We start from the raw sequence: 21,956 nt of genomic DNA on the forward strand, positions 1-21,956 counted from the left end.
TAATGACACTTGATCTAAATCTAGAAGAATATGTACGAATTTGCCAGTTGTAGGGAATGGTGAAGGTCCTGGGAACATCAGCACATTTTATGTGGCTGACACATAGGGTGCACATGGAGGAAGGGCCTGGACATAAAGCTGTGTCTTTAGAATAGATTCAAACTGTGAATGATATTTTACTTAAGGGGAAAAAAACTTAAACTTTTATTCTTAGTAACAGTAGAGAAGCATGAAAACGTTCTAATCAGATAAAATACATATCCCCTTGCTTGGAATTTTCTGTGTATATGTCTGTCTCCTTGCCTAGACTTGTCATAGGGGCCTTCACTACAAAGTTGAGTGGATCTTGAAAGACTGTGTTAATAAACTAATGTTCTTTAAAAGATAACTCGGTCAGCAACGCACACCATGGATTTGATTAAGGGTTTGTTGGAAGGCAAGGAGACCATTTGGAAAATGTGTATTTATGCAGCTATGACATAATGGGAGACTAAGCAAATTCATGTCAATAAGAACCAAAATGTGAAGCCGTCTAAGCACTGTAGGGAAATGGGCCACCAACCACTTCATTGATTGATCTCATAGAATCCTGTGAATAGCTCTGAAGAAAACCTTCCAGCCGGGGCTTATATAGTGCGAGTTACCTCACTTATTGAAGGGAGGGCACTCACCTGTTCTGCCACCATCTCCTCGGCTGCCCCATAATCTTGTTTGGGGCTGATGCTGCCAAACTTCTTATAAATTAAGCGATACACACAGATCTTCCTTGAACTTAAAGTTGTGTCCCTTGTCATGACCCATATTTTTTATCACTTAGGTGTATAACCACATCACTTCGATGTGAAATCTATCTGAACTGTTGAAATTCAATGTCTTTTAACCTGGTCTGACAATGATGACTTCCAACATCAGCAAAATTCTGTAGCAGCAATAGCAGCAATAATATTAGGCAAAAAAGCTTATAAATAAGAGAAAGTCTGTGACAACACATGGAAAAAGTAGATGAGAAGCTACAGAGGGGGCTCGGTGCTCATTTAAGTAACATGCTTTATGGTCCAAGCAGGAACCTCTGATGGCCTCAAAGAATTAAGGAATAAATGGAACCATTGCAAGGAAAGTGCTTAGAGAATGTAAGAGACCAATATTAAAAGCTATTATGAAAGGAAAACTACCCCTTTACTATAATACTACTAGCACTATATATTTATAAAGATGAACAGCCATTGTTCTTTACCTGATTCTTGGAAGCACCTTTTAAACAAAAAGCAATAGAAACATTGTTGCTTTTAAAAAAAAAAAAAAAGGTGCTACTTTCAATCTAGAGTTCTTCCTATGGACTTGAATTATTCTCAATTAAAACTTTTTTCCTCCCCAAACTCAAACCAGGAGTTTAAACGATTTTTCCTCACCATCCTTAGCTCAAAGAGCCTCAAAATTATACCAATACCAGATATCTTGCCAATGACAGGATTTTCCTAAGTGTGAAAATAACCAAACATTAACAAGTGAATGTCTTTCCATTTTAAGTACGAACATGATTAATTCCCACATCACATCCTCACAAACAAAAGCACAATCAATATTAGACCACTGTACTGAGACAGAGGCAAACATTTGAAAAATCATCAAGCTATGAATAGAAAGAAGAAACAAAGAGAAAAGAGCTGGTCTTGGTGGAAGATGAGTTTGGCCTTGGGCAATGCTGTTTTTGATGGAAGGAAAGCACTCTCTTGGTAAATTGTCTTTCCCCATTCTCTATTCAGTTTTAGGTTTTATTGTAACACAATACAAAATAAAAATTGAAATGCTTAACACCTATAAAAATAAGTTTTTAGTTTGCATTTTGAGACATTAAATAAATGAGAGCACAGCAAAATAATTCCATTCAAAATTACAACTTTGATAGAGGACTGCCATGATAGAAGTTTCCATTCATTTCTTGTTCCTGAGGTCTACGGCTTGGTATTGCCCTCGTTGGAACCACACTCATAAAGCTTCATAGAAAACAAGACATCAAAAAAAAAAAAAAAAAAAAAAAGAAAAGAAAGAAAGAAAGAAAAAGAAAAGAAAACAAGACATCTTCATATTCAAAACCTAAAACTCACTTACCTAAATAAGCACACTGTGACAATCATAAAGTTACTTAAATTGATGAATAAAAACAGGAGTATACATCTGTTCTAATTGGCATTTCTATCTCACCCAGCTCATTTGTGAAGACTGACTAGCTGTGGTTTGCCAACAGACTCACATACCAGAGGTTGGGCCAGGGTGACACTGAATAACCTTCTTCTCAAAGGAATGGGCAGCACATTGAGTTTGAACAAAAGTCCAGAAGTACATTAACAGATCTTCTTACGAAGGCCCAGAAGAAAAGCATATTGTTTCTCATTGCTTATTGGCATCAATCCATAACGACGCCTTTAATGATTGTTTTGGTGAAAGATCACATTCATCAGCCCACACATTGGTTGTGAATTTTTTTGTTTTTCCAGTGAATCAGTTGATATGGAAATGTTCTTTCATTTAAGTAGCTCTATGTCAACACTGTCCTTTTAAAAATATCAAGTACTCACACATATCATCTCTCTCTCCCCCTTTCACACACACACACACACACACACACACACACACACTTAATATTCTGTGTGTCTGTGTCTGTATCCTTGAGAAAGATGTTTTTCTGAGTGAGATGAGGGTGTGACGTTGAATTAGAGCTGTCAAACAAGTGGTGGGATATTTGGCTTTAGAGTCAAGGTGAGAGGTTCAGTAGGGAGACAGGTAGGGAGAGACTCAGTAGGGAGTCATCTGCATAGAATTAACAATTGACAATAAGTGAGTGAAAACATAAAGGTAGGAGAGAGTGCCTCGGAGGTGCCATTATTCTATATTTTGTCTTTATTTTAAATAAACAAATTCAGTTAATGATATAGTGAGCATTCATCTTCGTTTTCTCTTAGAAGGAGGGGAGGTTGTTCATTTGTTTTCATTTTTGCCTGCCTAGTATCCAATCTCATTTGAGGATCAGGTGGGATAACACTTCTCCTTTCCACAGTGAGCACACCTGCTAACTCCAATCTGTGCCAATAAAAGTCAGTCCAAAGATGTGCTATCAGCAAAGATCACCCACTTTTAGCTGTAGCTGCTAAGCTGGAGGACTGTGTAAATCTGAAGCTGTTTCTTAGTCTCATCTTCTCTGCCTCTTAGGGGAGAGCTTGACTTGGGATGATGTTAACACCAAAGGAAAAAATTCAGAGAGGTGAAGAGATGGCTTCTTGGGGGCATCACTTGGTCTATCAGATAAGGTTGTGCCCAAAACTGAAACTACCTCTGGACTTTTCACTTGTAACTGAAAAAATTCTGATTAATACACATACTTGTGGAAAGAGCATCAGAATAAGAGGAAAATAAATGTTAGTCATAAATTCCTAGCTGCTTAAAGAATGGAACATTTTCTTTACAAAATGCAAGATTTCCACAAATTATTATTGTATGGTTTTGTTAGTTTGCTTGCCCGAGGTATAAGCATCAGTCTTCCCGGATCAGAGCTAAAAAGACACGAACGTTCCAAATTTTGGAGAAGTGACAGAAGATTGCATCTTCTGAGAGAAGCAAAGGAAACAATAAATTGGTGATCTCCTGTAATGACCTTTCCTTTCGCAAAATGACTGCCTCTCAGTGGCTGCCATCCAGCAAGCAATCATGGTTAGTCGATGTCTCCTCAAATCTTTAAGACTTATTTAAAATACATGCAGATTTTTTTTGCAATTGTCAATTTCACAATTAGATTGAAAGATTCTCAATCTATCAACCTACCCAGTCTCTCAGGCAAAATTCATACACTATTTAAAAAGTAAAGTGATGGATAAGAAATTGGAAATTTTTGGTGCTTGTAATATATATATATATATATATATATATATATATATATATATATATGTTCAGAAGTGAAACATCAGCTTAGTCCACAGGCCCTGCCAACAATTTAGAACCATTAGGACCCGGAATAAGAATTGCTGTCATATAATGAGCCCTACTGTGTGCCAGACACTACGCTAAGTGCTTTAATCCCCCCCAAATTAAGGATATATGGAATATCCTTTATCCCATTATACAAGTATAAAAAATGAGACTTGGATAAATTGAGTAATTTGCCTAGATCATTGAGCAGCGATATTAGAAGCCACATCATCCTATGCTAAATCCCAGACCGATGTTCTTAACCACTGTGTTATATTGCCTCTAGTGAACATGTCTACCTGAGGGACTAGGAAATGACCACCTTTACTACTGGGACTTGGTTTGCAAGGCTTTCCCCAGGATTTAGGCAAACAGCATAAAACATGGGAAGAGAAATTTAGAATGTTTTCCAAATAAATTATTGGAGCTTAAGACGTTGTCGAAAGAGAATGATGGGGATCCCTGGGTGGCGCAGCGGTTTGGCGCCTGCCTTTGGCCCAGGGCGTGATCCTGGAGACTCGGGATCGAATCCCACATCGGGCTCCCGGTGCATGGAGCCTGCTTCTCCCTCTGTGTCTCTGCCTCTCTCTCTCTCTGTGACTATCATAAATAAATTAAAAATTTAAAAAAAAAAAAAAAAAGAAAGAGAATGATGAGCACAGAACTCATCCCCTGGAGTACAGTGTCATCTTTACTTCAACACATAAATAGTACAAGAATTAGTTATTCCCTTGTTTTCTGCCCCAAGAGGCTATGAAGTTCTGAAAGAGAGCCTGTATTGTATCCATCTCAGAATCTCTTGAACCTGCCTAAACAGCTCCCACAAAGTTGTTTAATATAGTTTTGTTGACTAAGTGGATATACCCATAAGAGATCCCTCTGTAGATTGTTCATGGCAGATTCCCCTCAAACAAGAGTGAGTCAGTGGAAATTTTCCTTGCCATGAGGCCCGAAGAACAGACTTTTCAGGCAGTCAAAGCTATGATACCATGTGGTTTTGAGTAAGTTTACTTATCTGATGCAATGCCAAATGAATGATTTTTTTTAGATTAGGAAAGTGAGACCTGATCACTGTAGGAAACAAAAATGAAAAGAATGAAGAATTTTTAAATCACCCATAATCCTACTAACCAGAAATATGCATAGTTAACATTTTAATGTTTTTCCTTGCAATCTTTTTCATGTATACATTCATACAATGATATGTATATGCTAATAAAACGTATTTTCTCTTAACATTATATTCTGAGCATTTTTCATACATTTACAAAATAACTGGAAACAATTTTAGTAACTGCATTAAATTCTATCACGTGGTACCTCAGAACACAATCTCTCAGCAACAATAATAATCAACATTTAATGAGAATCTACCTACATACAAGGCACCAATGCTAAGCTCTGGAGTGATATGTTGAAGATATTATGGGCATGGAGCTTATAATTCCCTCTTGTTGAACATTTTGGTTGTTTGCGATGTTTTACTGCTTTAAGAAACAGTTTTATGACTGTCTTTCTAAAAATCTTTCTAGGAGCACCTGGGTGGCTCAGTGGTTGAGCATCTGCCTTTAGCTCAGGTCATGATCCCAGGGTCCTAAGACTGAGTCCCACATCAGGCTCCCTGTGCCTATGTCTCTGCCTCTCTCTCTTGGTCTCTCATGAATAAATAAATAAAATCACTTAAAAAATCATCCTAGAAGCTTTTTAATAATTATAATCTAGGTTAATAAAGAATACATTTTTTTTATCACAAGTACATACTTTCCTACTTATGTGTGTGGGTTTGTATATGTACATGTGCAAGCATACACACACACATATATAAAAATAAAATAATGAAACAAAACCTCTATAAAATAATATCAATCCTTTCTCTATACAATGTATTCTTATTTTTCTATTCTGTAGTAGTGTGGGCTTTTAAAATTTCTTTTTTCAAAATGACTGATCTTGACCAATGACACTGATTTATCCCAGTAATAAGTAAGGATCCTCAATGAAAAGCACTGTCTTAGAGCATGGTGAAGCATCATGGTTTCACTGGAGGATCTAAGGACTCTAGCACCTACTCAGCATCAAACTCAGTTATTAGCTATAGAGGAAGCATGGGGCTTTCTGGAAAAAAAAAAAAACAAAAGACTCCAGCAAAATCTTTAAAAAGCAGTTGTTAGAAAGATTGTTACCATCAGTCAAAGAAACCACTAGAAGCAAATGCTGTCTCTGAAACCTGTCACAGATAATAGGATCAGCCAAAGGGAGGAGTCCTTGATGAGAAGAATGTGGCCAGGAGCCTTCACCGTCAGGATCTCTTCTACTGAGAGAAATTGCCAAGAGCAGCTGAGGCATACCTGACATGACTTGAGGTTAACAGGATAGTGAGATTTAAATGCCCAGAAGCCTTTAGCTTTCTTCCTCTTTACAGACCTCATCATCCTTGAAATGAGGGCAATTGTTGAGTTTCTCAACACAGTCCTCACCAGGAGGAAGAATAACACTTTTCTGCCTGGAAATCCAATAGGGTTAAAGGCCCAGGAAATCATGGAGACACTGAGTTGTCAGCCTTTCGATTTCCTGTGGCCCACAAAAGAGGGTAATAGGTTGCAATTTGTAGTGAGAGTCTCACAGTGAATACAAGAGTGAGCAGTTGGCTGCTTTAACTAATAGAAAAAGATAGGGCAGTGGATGAGTGAGGATTACTGGAGGAGATGGGGGGCTAAATACTTTAGGGTCTGAAGTAAAACAGATGAAGAGTATAGCATTTCAAAAGTCAGACACCTAGAGCAATCACCTGTCCTGTTTTGCCTGGAAGTGTCTTCATTTTAACACTGAAAGTCCTACATCCCAGGAAACCCTTAAGTCTTGAGAAAACTGGGACAGATGGTCACCCTGAGTCTGCTTCCAGTTAGTTTGCAGCTTACTGACTGTGTCACCTATTTACTCAACGTCTCTGAGTCATTTGCTCAACATCCTCATCTATAAAATGGAGGGAATAGTGCTTACCTATCATCAGTCAAAGGACATCATAAGTACTTTTTAGTGTTCTAGTCCTACACAGATGCAGGGGCTTGCCTCAGAATCACACACCTAAGAAAAGAATGCAGAAAGCCGCCTGAGGGATACATCATTAGGCAGTAGTAGGTGCAGAGGGATTAATAGTACTCAGGTTCAAGCACCCATAGCAGCCTCTTGCACTCTTGATAAGTTAGAAGTGAGTTGGACAGTACAAAAATGGCCTGCGGGGATCCCTGGGTGGCGCAGCGGTTTGGCGCCTGCCTTTGGCCCAGGGCGCGATCCTGGAGATCCGGGATCGAATCCCACGTCAGGCTCCTGGTGCATGGAGCCTGCTTCTCCCTCTGCCTGTGTCTCTGCCTCTCTCTCTCACTGTGTTCCTATCATAAATAAATAAAAATTAAAAAAAAAAAATGGCCTGCGGATCAAGCTTTCAAAAACAGGGGAAGACTAAAAAGAAGAGTAAGTTTATCTATTTTTTAAAAAGATTTATTTACTTGAGAGAGAGAGTGCACATGAGTGTGGAGAGGCACAGAGGGAGCAAATCTTCAAGCAGACTCCTCACTAAGTGGGAGTCGATTTTAGGACCTATGAGATCGTGATCTGGGCCGAAACGCAGGTGCATGCTCAATGGACCAAGCCACCCAGGAGCCCCACCAGGTAAGTCTAGTATAATTTTGTGCCATTATCCCAAAATCTGTGAAGATGAGCAAACTATCCAACTTGTTTTGCCTTAAAAATGGAACAAAAATTGTGGGTAATTTCATTAGATGTCACTTGTCAAGCATAAAGAAAGTGATCTTATTCCAAGGGAGATATTACAGACGATTCACATTGTCTTTCTCATTGTGGAAGTAGCTTCTTGCCTTGCTTAGACTTAGAAAGACAGATATTTTTATATGAATAGTTTAACTCTCAGATTTATATACTTCAACCGCATTAATGGCCCTTGTTTTCACTATTGAGATAGGCCATGACCAACCCTTTGAATGCTTCTATTTCTACTTCTTACCACCAATATTTTTATACCATGACCAGAAAAATGATTCAAAACCAACTCCAACTTCCTAAGGTATTAAGAATGTTCTTTCAAAGTCTTATGCCCCAACTTTTTAGAACTATGGCTTAAGAAGAACTCTTTAAGGATAATGTCAAAAGAAGCTATGGCATTAATTTATGAAGGGTTAGCAGTGGTGAAATGTAAGCCATTACATAAAGACTATGGTCAGGGATGAAGGCTGAAAAGAATCAATGAAGAGAAAAAGTGAACCTATCAGCCACTCTATGGCCAACAGATTTTCCAGACCGGTGGTGCACAACTCCTAGGAAAAGAATTAGGATCTTAAACTGTACCTTAGGCAAGAAAAGAAAAGAATAGAAATAATATCTTAACATGAAAACTGGAAGAACATCAAATTTAGGAAAAAATAAAACCACAACCAAAAAATTCCCACTATTTCAAGTAAGGGAAATCATATTTTGCCCCTTGTCCTCTGTGCCAGGCACTGAATCAGCCACTGTCCTTACAGGAATTTCATAGGATAGGTATTGGAACCCATAGTAAGTCTTCAGAGGATAAAAAAATGAAGTTTACACAGGTGTTAAATGACTCTTGGGCTTTGAACCTGTTTGGTCTATCTCCAAAGTACATATATAATTCAAAGTTATAATCAGTTAAGATCAGCTCTTTTCAAAATTTGATTTGCATAAGATTTGTATTTCTTAGGACTTGAATATGATGATTCAAAACTTGACTTTTTGCTGAGCTTCTAAAGCAAGTGCCAGCGATGTCCCTCAGGCACACATCCCAAACTGTGAGTATTCATTCATAGCAGATAAACCCAATTTCCCAACAGGTTATAGGCTATATCAGAATCAGTTGTCTGATCTTTGCCAATTAGAGACAGTGAGTATCAACTTTGGGAAGAGTCAGCCTGGTTTGTATCTCCTCCCCACAAGTTGTGGGACCTAGCCAAGTCATACACTGTTTCCTCAGCTGAAAAATGAGAATAATAACAACATCTATGTCTAGTTGTATTTGAAGATGAAATGGTATTAAAATAATTAGCAGAGTGCCCGGTGAATTGTAGGGTTTTTTTCTGGTTCAGTATGTATAGTCATTTGTAGGGATCCAGAAGTTAGGTCATTTTCAAAGCAATCTGCAAATACTTACATTGAAACAGAAATCCCCAGGACTAGCTCAGGTCGATTTAATTCCAGGAGTTATGAAAAACTACTGAGGTTGCTTGGCTTCACACAAACCAGCAATGCCTGTATGGACCTAGATAAAGATCTCTTCATGTTGGGACTTGGGTATTTGTTTAGACAGACACTACAAGCTAATTATACCCACCTTAGTGGGATGAGCTGGATGGACCACATAGCAGCTGGCAAAAAGAGGGTGCTGCCATATATCTCCTATCTATCTGTGACTGGGGCTGCTAGCATCTTGCACTTGGCAACCCTTCACTATGTAAGGATCAACATCATGCCATTTACCTTAGCCTGCATTTTGGAGAACATGGAATAATTCATCAGGGCACTGTTTTAGGGAGTTTGCAGAGATGAATAAGACAAACAAGGACAGTTCTCCTAAGCAACTCCCATTCCAGTTAAGGGTACAAAGGGATAAAAAATCTGATTTGGGGAATATAGTTAATAATATTGTATTAACTTGATAAGGTGACAGATGGTAACAACACTTATGGTGAGCATTTTGTAATACATACAAATGTTGAGTCACTATGTCGTACTCCTGAAATGAATGTAATATTGTATGTCAAGTATACTGCTGAATATCTTTAAAATACGATTTTGCTTTTTTTAAGATTTTATTTATTTATTTGAGAGAGAGAGCACGAGTGAGAGGCAGAAGGAGAGGGAGTGGCAGACTCCCCACTGAGCAGAGTCCAACATGGGACTTTATCCCAGGACCCTGAGATCATGACCTGAGCCTAGGGCAGACACTTAACCGACTGAGCGCACCCAGGCACCCCTAAAATATGATTCTGAATAGCAATAAAAGTTATGAAGGAAAGGAAATAAGACATTGGGATAGAGAGCGATGGTGTTGTGCCCAAGATTGCGAATCTGAGAAACCACCAAGGACTGACACCGATGCAAACACACGAGGGTTTATTTATAAGCTCGAGCGTGGGTCCAAGTATACTCCATACAGCAGAGCAGGGGCTTGGACCCCTAAGTGGGTTACAGCTGGGTTTTTTTATGGGCAGGTCTAGGGGATTTTCAGAAGGGGTGGAGGAATTTTTTCCATTCCAATATGGGGAAAAGGGTGGGGGAGTTTCTTAAGATCTGATATGGGATTCCCCTGCCTAGGACATTCTGCAGTTTTTCCTGTGAAGTTCAGCTCTTATTCCCAGGGGCCTAAGATGGCTGTACTTGTGCTAATGCTAAACTTGAGGTGGAATGGCCTTACTTTTTCTCGGCCTCCACAATGGAAGGGTCTAGAGTCATCTCAGAAGGCAGATCTGGGGTATAATAACTGAGCTGAGATGTAAATGCTGTAGAAAATGAGTGGTGATAAAGGAAGAAAGGGAGGTAAGCATTAAAAGATCAAATTACACAAAAACCACTACAGAAGACCCTGGAGTAACTGAGAGATAGTTAGAGCATTATAAAATAAATGTATTTAAGTATATTCATAGTGAATCATATCATAGATGGAAAGTTAACCATAATGATGTGTCCAATTGTAAAGTATTTTGTCCAGACATAGCACTCTGTCTGCCTGGTTATATTTCTTTCCTTCCATTTCTGTTAAAGATCAAATACTGTCCTTGAGTGAAAAGGACTTTTATATCTATAAACCTCTGTATTCTTATCTGTAGAATGGCAATAACAACGCCTTGAGGTGTTGTGGGCTTGCGGTGAGGATTAAAAGAGAAAATGTACACAAAATACCTAGCCCACAGGAAGTTGGTCAGCAAAGGTAGCCATCTACAGAGCTTATACATCCAATCCACTTGAGATAATAATGACAAATTTGTGTGGCTTTGAATAGACATAGGAGAAACTCAGAGTGGTGGTTTTTTAATGTTTAAAGAATGTTTATATGGGATTTTTTTTCCCTAGCCCTTACATATCTGAGATCTTAATATCAACAAAAATACAAGAACCATAGGACCAAATAAGAAAAAAGAAATCAGATGAGCACCAAAGGGTCAGGAAAGAAGGGGGAGTGGGGGATAAAAACAAAAACAAAAAACAGTGACATCAAGCCTCCAGAAAAAAAGAATGCAAGTCCCAGAAGGATCTTGATGCTCTCTTGCATCCAGGAAAAGCACCATGTTCCTGAATCACAGAGTCTCACGGGACTTGTTCCTGAAAGATACATCGGAGGGCCTTACTAGAAAAACTAACAAGTCTGGATTCATGTTTTCCCATATACAACGTTACTTCCCATCTCCTTCAGATTCTTTTGATTTGGATGTTTTGTGAGCAGAAACATGACAGAGAATTTTGGTTATTCTTCACTCATTATGCAAAGATCCACTGAGCCCCTCTTCTATGTTAGGTATCATGCGGGGCTCTGAAGTTGGGAGGGCAATGCTTCAGGATGCAAATTCCCAACTGAATGAATCAGCTTACATGGTGCTTGTGCCTGAGATCCTGAGTGAATTGTGAATTAGAAGAAGTGGAATGTTACACCATTGCCTTAAAGTTAATAGTGAATTACCATATTCCCTTTGGAGTGTGAAAAAGGAAGTAAGAAGCCTTGTTAATTCGCAGCCTCCCAGAGGAGCTTTGAGAAACCTAGTCAGTTATCTAACAACTTAACATTTTTCAAGGTTGTTTGACATGCAACAACTGTAAATGAGAGCCAGCCTGGGCTACTACTTAATAAAACTAACAGAGCACTGTGAACAAAGATTTATGAATTTAGCATCATCAAAACATGTATTTACAGCAAAAATAAAATTCAAATGAAAAGAAAAAATGCTATTTGGGGCCTAGCAAATATTTTGGTATCATCTATAATTCACATTACAAAGCCTTAAGAACATTGAGCATATCAATAAGCAAAACACCCACTCAATAGTGAAATCGATAAAGCATATACCATTTCAACATTATGCATTACAAATGCCTTAGCTTTCTTTCCACTGGTCTTTGTATCTGCATTTTAAATGGCTATATTCTCCACCTGAGTCAGAGTTTGCATTTTTTTTCCAATTCGTCTTTGGTAAACAACAATTTCCCATCTTTGCCACTTATTTTGCTCAAATCCAAACTCTGGTCACTACTAAAATGTACCTGTTTGGGGAGAAAGGGATCTTATGTGCAAGAGATGTAACAAAAAGATTCATTCCAGGTTTGAATGAGGGAATTATTTACACAAAAACATAACAAGTAATTTCTGAATCTTTGTAACTAAGTCACTCTCATAGAACTTTATGACAAAAGCTGAAGTTCTATGCATGAAGTACATTAGATTTAGTACATGGTATTTCATTTCTCTTGGTCTTTAATAGTGGAGTAAGTATTGCTATCCCCATTTTATAAACAACAAAACTGAAATGCTGAGAGGTTAAGAAAATTTTCCTAGGTCATTTAGCCAGAATTCAAATTCGTGTCTGTCTAGCTCTAAAATCCATATATAGTGTACAACATCACACTAATCATATTGTGTATGGCTCCCTTTCAATCCTCCCCATGTGTTGACACTATGGCCACTGTGGTCTACCCCATTGTCTACATAGTTTGTGTAAAGAACTGGAAGGGAGTCTATAAATAATCTGGTTAAACATCTTATCTCAGATGAATTTATGGCATTTATCTTCAATGCTCAAAGGTAATGATAATACTGAAGATTATAAACTTCTTTTTGCTACATAGTGTATCATTTTAAATGTTGAAAGGAATATTGTGATGTGTTTAGCTCAGAATTCTTTCCATCTCAATTGCGACAGGAACTACATTCAGTCCTCATATTTGTTATTTGGCTTTTCAGCAATTTAGAGGAATCATCAGTTCAAGAGCATTGAGTTTAGTTTTGGACTTCAAAAACTTTAGGAACTCATCTCAATTAGTCAGAAATCTTTTGATTGCAAGTGACTGAAATACAACAGAAATTGGTTTAAGCATAACAATACATTTAATGGCTCATGTAAACTAAAATAGTCCAGAGGCAGTGTGATCTCAGGTACAGCTTGGCTAAATAGGCTCTCCCCACATCTTGGCAAGATGACCACCAGTACCTCTAGGCTTATGTTCTCAATAACCATAGCAGAAGGAGAACATCTGTTTCCTAATAGTTCCAGTGAAAGTCTCAAGATTGAATGTCATTGGATCAGTTCACTGTTGAACTAAGTATATTGACTAATAACCGAAATACACCAATTGCCAAGACTTGGGTCACCTGCTCATCCAGTGGACTCAAGGTTGGGAGTAAGAGGGGCGTTCCAGAAGGAAATCGAGATAATTTTTTTGAGAGGAAAATTGATTTTCAGGAGACAAAAATAGCAACTATGTACACTACCTGGTTCTTACTTTTATTGTTGTCATGCCATTGATTTTTTGTTGTTGTTTATTTACTGTTAACAGACAGTAGAAATTCATAAAATACTTTCCTGAAAAGTATCTTCTTGTTCTCAGGACATTAGGGTCAACTCAGTCTAACCAGTTCAAGAAGTACTCAGTATAACTTTCAGGCAATGAATGCCTAGTTATAAACATTGATATTGCCAAGCTTGGAATGGTTCCCAATGTCTGTGGCCCTCTAAGGGATAGGCTCAACCACTTCCTACTTAAGCACCAAACAAGATCATCAGGCAAGAGTTTCCAGGGGTATGGGTTCAGCATCATAGTCTGGTTTTGGCTCTGCCTCCTTCCTGGCTGGGATGATAACAAGTATGCTTGATTGGGGAGCATTTTAAGACATTATGAAAACAGGTCAATAGATCAGAACTAAGTACTGGTGGGAGAGAATGACTTGAAATAGACTTCTAAGAGGAGGTAATCCAGGAAGTTAGCCACACCTCAGGGCATTCCAGGCACTGGTGGTACTTGAAGACAAGAAAATGACAGCCTCAAGGTTTCCGATAGTTTTTCTAACTAACCACCAAAGAGAACACTGGCAGGAGGTTCCAGGAAATGGAGACTAAGATTTAGATACAGTTCTAGTTCCAGTGGGGCAGTTGGACTGCTACTCCGGAAGGCAAGATATTCATGGCATCCTGGAAACTAGATTTATGATTGTCCATTCATCTCACACACCACCTGCTAGTGCACCCTTTGTCATAGGAAAAATTAAGCAGTCTTCAAAATGCCAGCAAACATTGTATATGTATATTGCATGGGCTGCACACTAAGCCAAGATCTTGACATGCAACACAGGTAAAGAAACTGAGACCCGTGAAGATAAAATAATTTTTCCAAGTCAAAGAATTGGTCAGCATCAGGGCCAGAATTTGAAAGTAGGCCTGTCTGGCCCAGAGAACCTGAGCTCACCCAGGGATTCTTGCTTCCCCACTGCCCAGTCCTCTGCCTGGGTCCTTGCTTCTTTCCAACACTTGTCCTCAACACCAGCCACAGGCTTACTGCTTTCCTGGGTCTCCACATATCCTCTACTCCTGAATTCCCTCTTCTTGGGCTTAGCCTGGGGCCTTCCTGGTGCAACCACACTCTGACTACTGCTATTCTGAGACTCCTCATTCCATGATTTATAATCTGTACCAAATTGTCTCCTGGAACCTGTAGCTAGATTTCTTCTCCTGCTCACCCCCCACCTGGGAGGGCTCTCCAGATTCTAGTATCTCCCAGTCTACTCTATCTTGCTGAAGTTATTGAAATTAACCTTTACCAAGCTCCAAGGTTCTCAGTGTAATCCTGCAACGACTTAATGGGTATGTTTGTCAACAGGAGAAAAAAAAAGGTCTTGAAATTTTCTTTATGGTAAAAAGCTTCAACTTCAGGCTTTTGATCTACAAATGTAAAGCATAAATGAGAGTGCAAAAAGATAAGATTGTGACCTATGTAATTTAAAAGTACATTCTGTTACTGAGAAAACATCCAAGGGGAGAGAATTGCTGCAGCTACTCTGGAGAGTAGTCTGGTAATAGAAAGAATTTTGATAGACACAAGGCCTTTAGCCCCTCAGCCCTGCTTCTGGGACTCTACAGAGACAAAAGCTGCAGAGCCTACGGGTATAAACAAGAATATTTGTTACAGCACTGCAGAAGTTGGCAAATACTTATAACAGCCTACAGAAGGGAAGAGTTGAATAAATCACAGCACATTCAGGCTAAGAATGCAGCCCTTTAAAAGAATGAGCTACATCAATAATTATTAAGCTGCAGGAACACCTGGTCCCTTAGACAGTCTGACCCTGCAATCATCGCACACACCCACTGACCAGCACACGGAAGCCATGGGCCATTTCTGTATGTTCTTCACCTGATCTCACATTGATCAACTTTACTCAGCTCTAAATTCCTGGCTCATCCCCTCCTTTGATCCTATCCTTAGCCTTTTGGCTCCAGGTACTTGGTCATCCTAACATTTAACTCTCGATTGCCTTCAAGGGACTCTAAAGGCAGCCCTTCAAAACAATGAATTATATCTATAAACACTGAGCTATAGCAAAGTCTAGGATATTGTAGAGAAGTTATACTATAGGTTCTCATTTTGGGAAAAAATAGCTATGGCCACACATATAGTTATACTCACATTTAGATATTTATAGGAGTTTGTAAAAAGTTGTTGGAAAAATAGTTTTTATTTTGCGCCAGGTTGTTTACACTGACAATCTCAGATGATGAGGATGGAAATGGAAATATGACTAGGGTATATCACGATATTTTCTAAACTTTAGTAACCTTTATTTCAAAAGTTAAGTAATCGTATATGATTCATACAATGATTTTGGAAGAGGAATTTAGTAACAAATTTTTTAAAGAAATATTTTTCCTCTTAAAAGAAAGTATATATATATTATATATATAATTATATATATATACACCTATGAGGGAAAGGAACCATAACGAAAAACATGTTCTAGTACAACTTTAGGGACACAGCTCACCTGTGTTAATGCCATCCTCCTCCCACTTCTGAGAGCACAAGTCAAGAATACAACATAAATGGTGCTTTCTGGAATTACACAATACAACAGCCCAGGATTGGTCATTCTAGATAAAGGAAGGGCAAAGGAAAGCATGGAGAGGTGGGCCTACAGCAGCGTGATGAGTCTGGCACACCCAAAAAGGCTAGATAAAGGTAAAGCTGTACAGGACAGTACAAACTACCAAACTTGGATTTTGCTAGCATATTTCAACATGTTTTTCTCCAAAAGAGACATCGCAAATATTTTCACTCAAAACACACACGTGTAGACACACACCACAGTTTGATGAAGCCCAGCACTCTAATAATTCATAACCATGTTTTGCTAATAACTATCAGCACATTAGGAAATGAATAGCTCACAAAGGATTTTAGCGTATCCAAGATAGACCTCAGGTTATATGCAATTTTCCAAGACCTACTCATAAAACTGTACCTTTCATTTCCATTCAAGAAAATATCCCCGAATGTAAGAGAAATTAACAAAATATGAATTGGAAAGTCAATCTGCCCTAATTTATATTGGGGAAGAAAATGATACACAAACTCCAGCCCTTTATTATAAGCAACAAATTACATGAGACACACCTAAATGTGAGTGCATGCACCTCATTGATCGCAATACATCAACATGTTAGGACCCCGTGTTGAAGAGCATTATAGCAAGTAGTGGGGTTTGAGTAGAAACCTAGGCATATTTTAGAATTCAACAATAGTGAAGAGACCAACATAGCCCTGTCTCAGTCCCTGACTGACACTCTAACCACCATTCACACACCCACTGACCAAAGACATGGTCCACGGACCATCCTTACATATTCCTCACCTGAGCTCACCCTGACCTAGCTCTACACAACTCCAAATTCTTCACTCATCCTCCAGCTTCAAACCTATCTTTGGCGCTTTGGCCTTAGTATATGGATGCTTCAATATTTATCTCCCACATCCCCCAAAGGACTCAGATTTCAACATGCCTATTCATTTCCTCCACTTCTAGATCAGCTTTGGCAGGCATGTCTGCTGGTCTTTCCTTCCTATACTCTGCTCCCACCACAGGCCCCATGATGGAAATTCCAACTGGCCTAGTCCCAGGACTGCCCTAAGGAAGTAGCTGGAAATGGTAAGTTAGGGGAACTGGAAACTGTAAGAAAAAAAAAAACCCACAAAAAAACAAAGAAAACTGATAAGGGCAAAACTATAAGAATTCTAACCATAAATGATGGGGAATGAACTAAACTTGGAAATGTAACACTCCACAAAAAAGAGCTAAGTTGACAATGACTGATTCTGTGCTAAGAAATGAACTGTGAAAAGTCTAGTAAAGTGCTAACTCAGGCAAATATACACCCCCCCGCTCCACACACACACACACACACACACAGGATAAATAACATAAAATAAACTTTGGTATTAACTCCAATCCCTCCACACTTGGAACTTACTGGGGGGAAAAATCCTTTAGCCACGCATGCTTTTAAAATATGATTCTTATATATTCTTCTTTTATCTTGCTTGCCTCCATTAGAAGGAACAATTTCTGGTTTCGGGGCTTTTACAGTCATTGTAGAAAATTCTCTCACTGCACGCAATTGCTCAAGTTGAAACTCAGCACGGTATCTTAGAGGTCGCAAATCAACCTCAGTGAATTCTATAAGGCCATTTTTTTTCTTTTAGTTCAAATTGTATCTTAAAAAGCATCATAACTTGATGGGTATTATGCTTGGTGGCAATAAAGGTACCAATATCTTAACTCGCAGCCTGCTTCACACTTTTATAGGACCCTCCTGGTTTCTGTTTAGGTTTATGTTATTTGCTCGGCTCCTGTGTACATTTCAGTTTACTATCTCTGATATTTTCATAGCTTTACCTATATATCTTCCTATCTGCTAGTACTCAGTTCTAGATAATACGGAATTTAAAGTGGCATCACTAGCCTCCAGTATTCACGCTCCAAAGTTTGCTGCTCCTGCATGTTATCTAGAAGGTCTTTCCCCTCATCCCTTCTTTCCTCCCTTTGTCTGCATTTCTCCCTCCTTTATTCCTTCCCGTACTTTACCCAAGGACTATAAAGAATTCAGACCAAATACTACCTGAAAAGAACCCCCAAAATATCAAAGCCATGAAACCGCCTCACTCACTGCTTAAACAGGTATCAGCCTGGGTCCTTGGCAGCCAACTCGTGAGGGGATACTATTTAGTAGTTGCATGGCCTCTCAGCTACAAAGCCTGAAGGAAACTATTTTTCAGAGAGGCAATTCACTACAGCATTTGAAAAGTCTTTCACCCAACTCAGTCTGATTGTAAATCACATGATTGTGCAGGATTAGACACATTTCTAAATAAACATCCAATCTCATTGTACCACATACAAACCATCAGCATCACAAATTACTTATATATCACTTATCTTCAGACATAGCCTGTTTTTTTTTTTTAATTCTTTCTACTTAAGCAAAAGAAAATGTAGCAGCACTAATATTTTTAGTTTGGCCGAGGGTGGAATGGATACTGTTCACTATGGCAATTACCTTACTCTCCCAATAACAAATGCAATAATCGTAAAAATCAAAATTAATAAACTGTGGTTACAAACCTAATGACTAGTCATCAGCACATTAATTTCCCTCTATGCCAAACTAGCCGTGTTGTTATTTGTTGGTGACGCTGAATAAAACGGGCTGCATTAAGATGACCATCTGCTCAGTTTGATTTGATAAGTGGCATTAAGACAGGAAGCAGCCAGTTTATAGCCAGTACGACTTAAACTTATGTAACAGAAGGTAAATGATCTTTCATTTGAGGGACTGAACAGAATGTTCTCTAGGGATATAACTTAAATTGACGCTTGTTCTCATAACAATTTAAAGTAGATTTTTCATTTGGATGGTTTCGTCTCCAATGGACATAATGAAAGCTGAATATTCACACTTCTGTGACCTGTACATTCAATTGTTGCATTTTATCACCCTTTCATGCTTCATCTGTGATAAGAAGCAACAAACATTATATAAGACTTTCAAGGCCAATTAGGTTATTCAATAATTATTTTCACTTTCTGTTCTGTGTAGACTCTTGATGGCATCTTGTTTATAGAGCTTCCTGTTGATTATGGTATTAGAGAATTCTTTGATTCTTTCATGGCAGGAATGAAGCTATCACCAATTTTTAACATGGATGGGCATCCTACAGCAAGCTCTTTAAATAGATTGTTGGTAGTCATTCTGGCAGAAGTGGAACTTAAAAGCACTAGGAATTAACTGGAAATAGCCGCTTTGCTGAACCAAACAAGATAGAGCTCTCAGAATCAAAACAACATTGCATAAGATGTGCTGTTGTTCCTAATGTATTGTTCCAGGATATCTGATGAATTCTAGATGCTTTATGTATGTGCACACAGATTTTCACTATTCATATGGTTTTATTTCTTAACTAGTTATAATTTTTCTAGAGCTTTAAAAATTACATCTTTTTCCACTTGTATGGGTAATTACCTATTATTGCCTGCAAGAGTAATCAAATAATTTTTATCACTCCTTCCAGGTCATTAAAAAGAACAACATCCAATGTAAAGGCCTCATAATAATAATCCCACTAGCAATCTCTTAGACAACCTCTTGCTCTCTCAAGACACAACAGGACCATCTTTCATTATGTTTTATGTTCCCTGCCCCCCACACCAATCCATTTTCCACACAGCAGTTCAGGCAATCTTTTAAAATGTGTCACTCCTCAGCTTCAAACCCTATATAGGCCTCCTATTATTTTCAAGAAAAAGTCTAAAATCTTTAACTTTCTGAAAGGGCCTCCCTGAGTTTGTCCTTCCCTAACTCCCCAGCCTCACATTGTGCCATTTGTCTCATTATTAGTCAAGACCCTTGGGCCCCCTTTCAGTTTTTAAAACATGCCAAAGTCCATTTCACCTGAAGGTCTTTCCATATCCATGAGGAATGGAGACTGTATCCTGAAGCTTAATCTTTATTAGCAGCACATTTACTTTCTCCTCTTCCCTCTGGATTTCTCCATACCAGGTAATACAGTGTAGGTAATTCTTTGCTGCCTTCTCAATTTGACTCTGAGATCCATGAGGGCTGGTCTATGTTAGTCACATTTACCACAATAACCTCTTGTACAGATCTCAGCACTCAATTAATATTTAAAGAAAGAATATTTTAATAGTAAGCTTACATATGAATCATTTAGCATTTCCCTGTAGATTTATTTTAAAGATTTCATTTATTTATTTTAGAGAGAGAGAGAGAATAAGAGCACAGGGAGGGGCAGGAGGAGAGGGAGAAGGAGGTAATCTCCAGCAGACTCACACTGAGTGCAGAGCCCTACGTGGGACTTGATTCCAGGATCCTGAAATCATGACCTGAGCCAAAATCAAGAGTTGGATACTTAACCTAACCCACTGAGCCACCTAGGCTCATTGCCCCCCTACAGCACCGCCCCCAACTTTTTTAAAGACAAAGAAAACAGTGAAAATAGTGACAAAAGTTCCACCTCAAAAACACAGCTCTTTCTCCTTTTCAGTCATCTCAATAAAAGTCCCCCCCCAAATTGACAATATAGAGAGAATATGTTTGTGACACAAAACCAGGGTGATATTTCTATTATGCTTAAAAGTTTTGAGTTTTGGCTATATCTTAAGGAAACTCTCTAGTTCTTTCAGGGACCTACCTACATACATGACAGATCCCATTAGGTCATTTTCATTTCTCATGAGGTTATGAAGGATCTAATAGTTTGTATAGTCTTTGAACAAAAAATACTACTGAGTAAAACAGAACTGCATCCATTGATGAACTAGTAAATGTTTAACAAGCAGCTTGGCATAGGGCGAGGAGAGATGTGACCTGCGGCACTTACAGGTTTATGTGTTTAAATACTCCCTCCCTGGCCAATTTCAAGCTGTGTTTAATAACCGACTTGCAAAATTCCTGGAAAATTAACAGTTGGGTCTCTTACAAGCCCAGACGAGCATCTCCAGCACACGACAGACTATATCATTTTACAAAATTACCCACACACAGGTGGAGGGAATACAGAATAAATTAGTTAAATTCATATTTAAAGGATATGCTCTGTGCATATCACGGAAGAAAAGAAAAGAAAAATAACTTGTGGGTCCAAAAAACATATTCTGTCAGTTTACTATGATAAAGTTGATTTTGCAATCACTTGCTTTCCTCATTCTTCTCCCATCTAGAGTTTGCTCCAAGGCAGTTTCATAGCTTAGACCCATGTGTCTCACTTTATCCTAAACTTTTAAGTAGTCAGATTGCAAGTGTTAAATATCACAATGACACTTTCCTCCTAGTTACTAGGAGCAACAATAGCTTACTACCAGGCTCCATCCCTTCCCCTGTCTGACTGTCTTGCTATAATCTGTTCATTATGGAGATATGTAGGTGCTCGCCATGAACCACTTACTGGGCAGATGCGCTCTCGGATTCAGAGAGACACAACCCTGGCTTCAAGGAGCTCATGGCCTGACCAGGAGATGGACAAACACAATCTGAGGCAGAAAGCCCTAGGACAGAAATAACTACGTGGGCCTAGAGAACACACAGAATGTGTATGGAATGTCTCCAACATTGAAGATGCCAACATTGAGGCTGGACTTGAAGGCTGAACAGGAATTGACTATGGAAGAAAGATGGGGAGAGGCACTGCAGGGAGGAAAAAGGAGCGAGTACGAAATCCCATGCAGGGAAGGTGCAGTTGTAATGGCTATAATTGAACCACAGAGTGGAAGAGATTGGGGGTGGGAGGAATCCTGAAGCTGCAGAGATAGTCGGTGGCATGGGCAGGGCTTCATAAAGATCCTTGTGTGCCATGCAAAGGAGCTTGGATTTTATACTAAAGACAGTGCATTAAGGAGCACTTAAGGCTTTCAAGTG

This window comes from Vulpes lagopus, chromosome 9, assembly GCF_018345385.1.
Source record: "Vulpes lagopus strain Blue_001 chromosome 9, ASM1834538v1, whole genome shotgun sequence".
NCBI lineage: Eukaryota > Metazoa > Chordata > Mammalia > Carnivora > Canidae > Vulpes > Vulpes lagopus.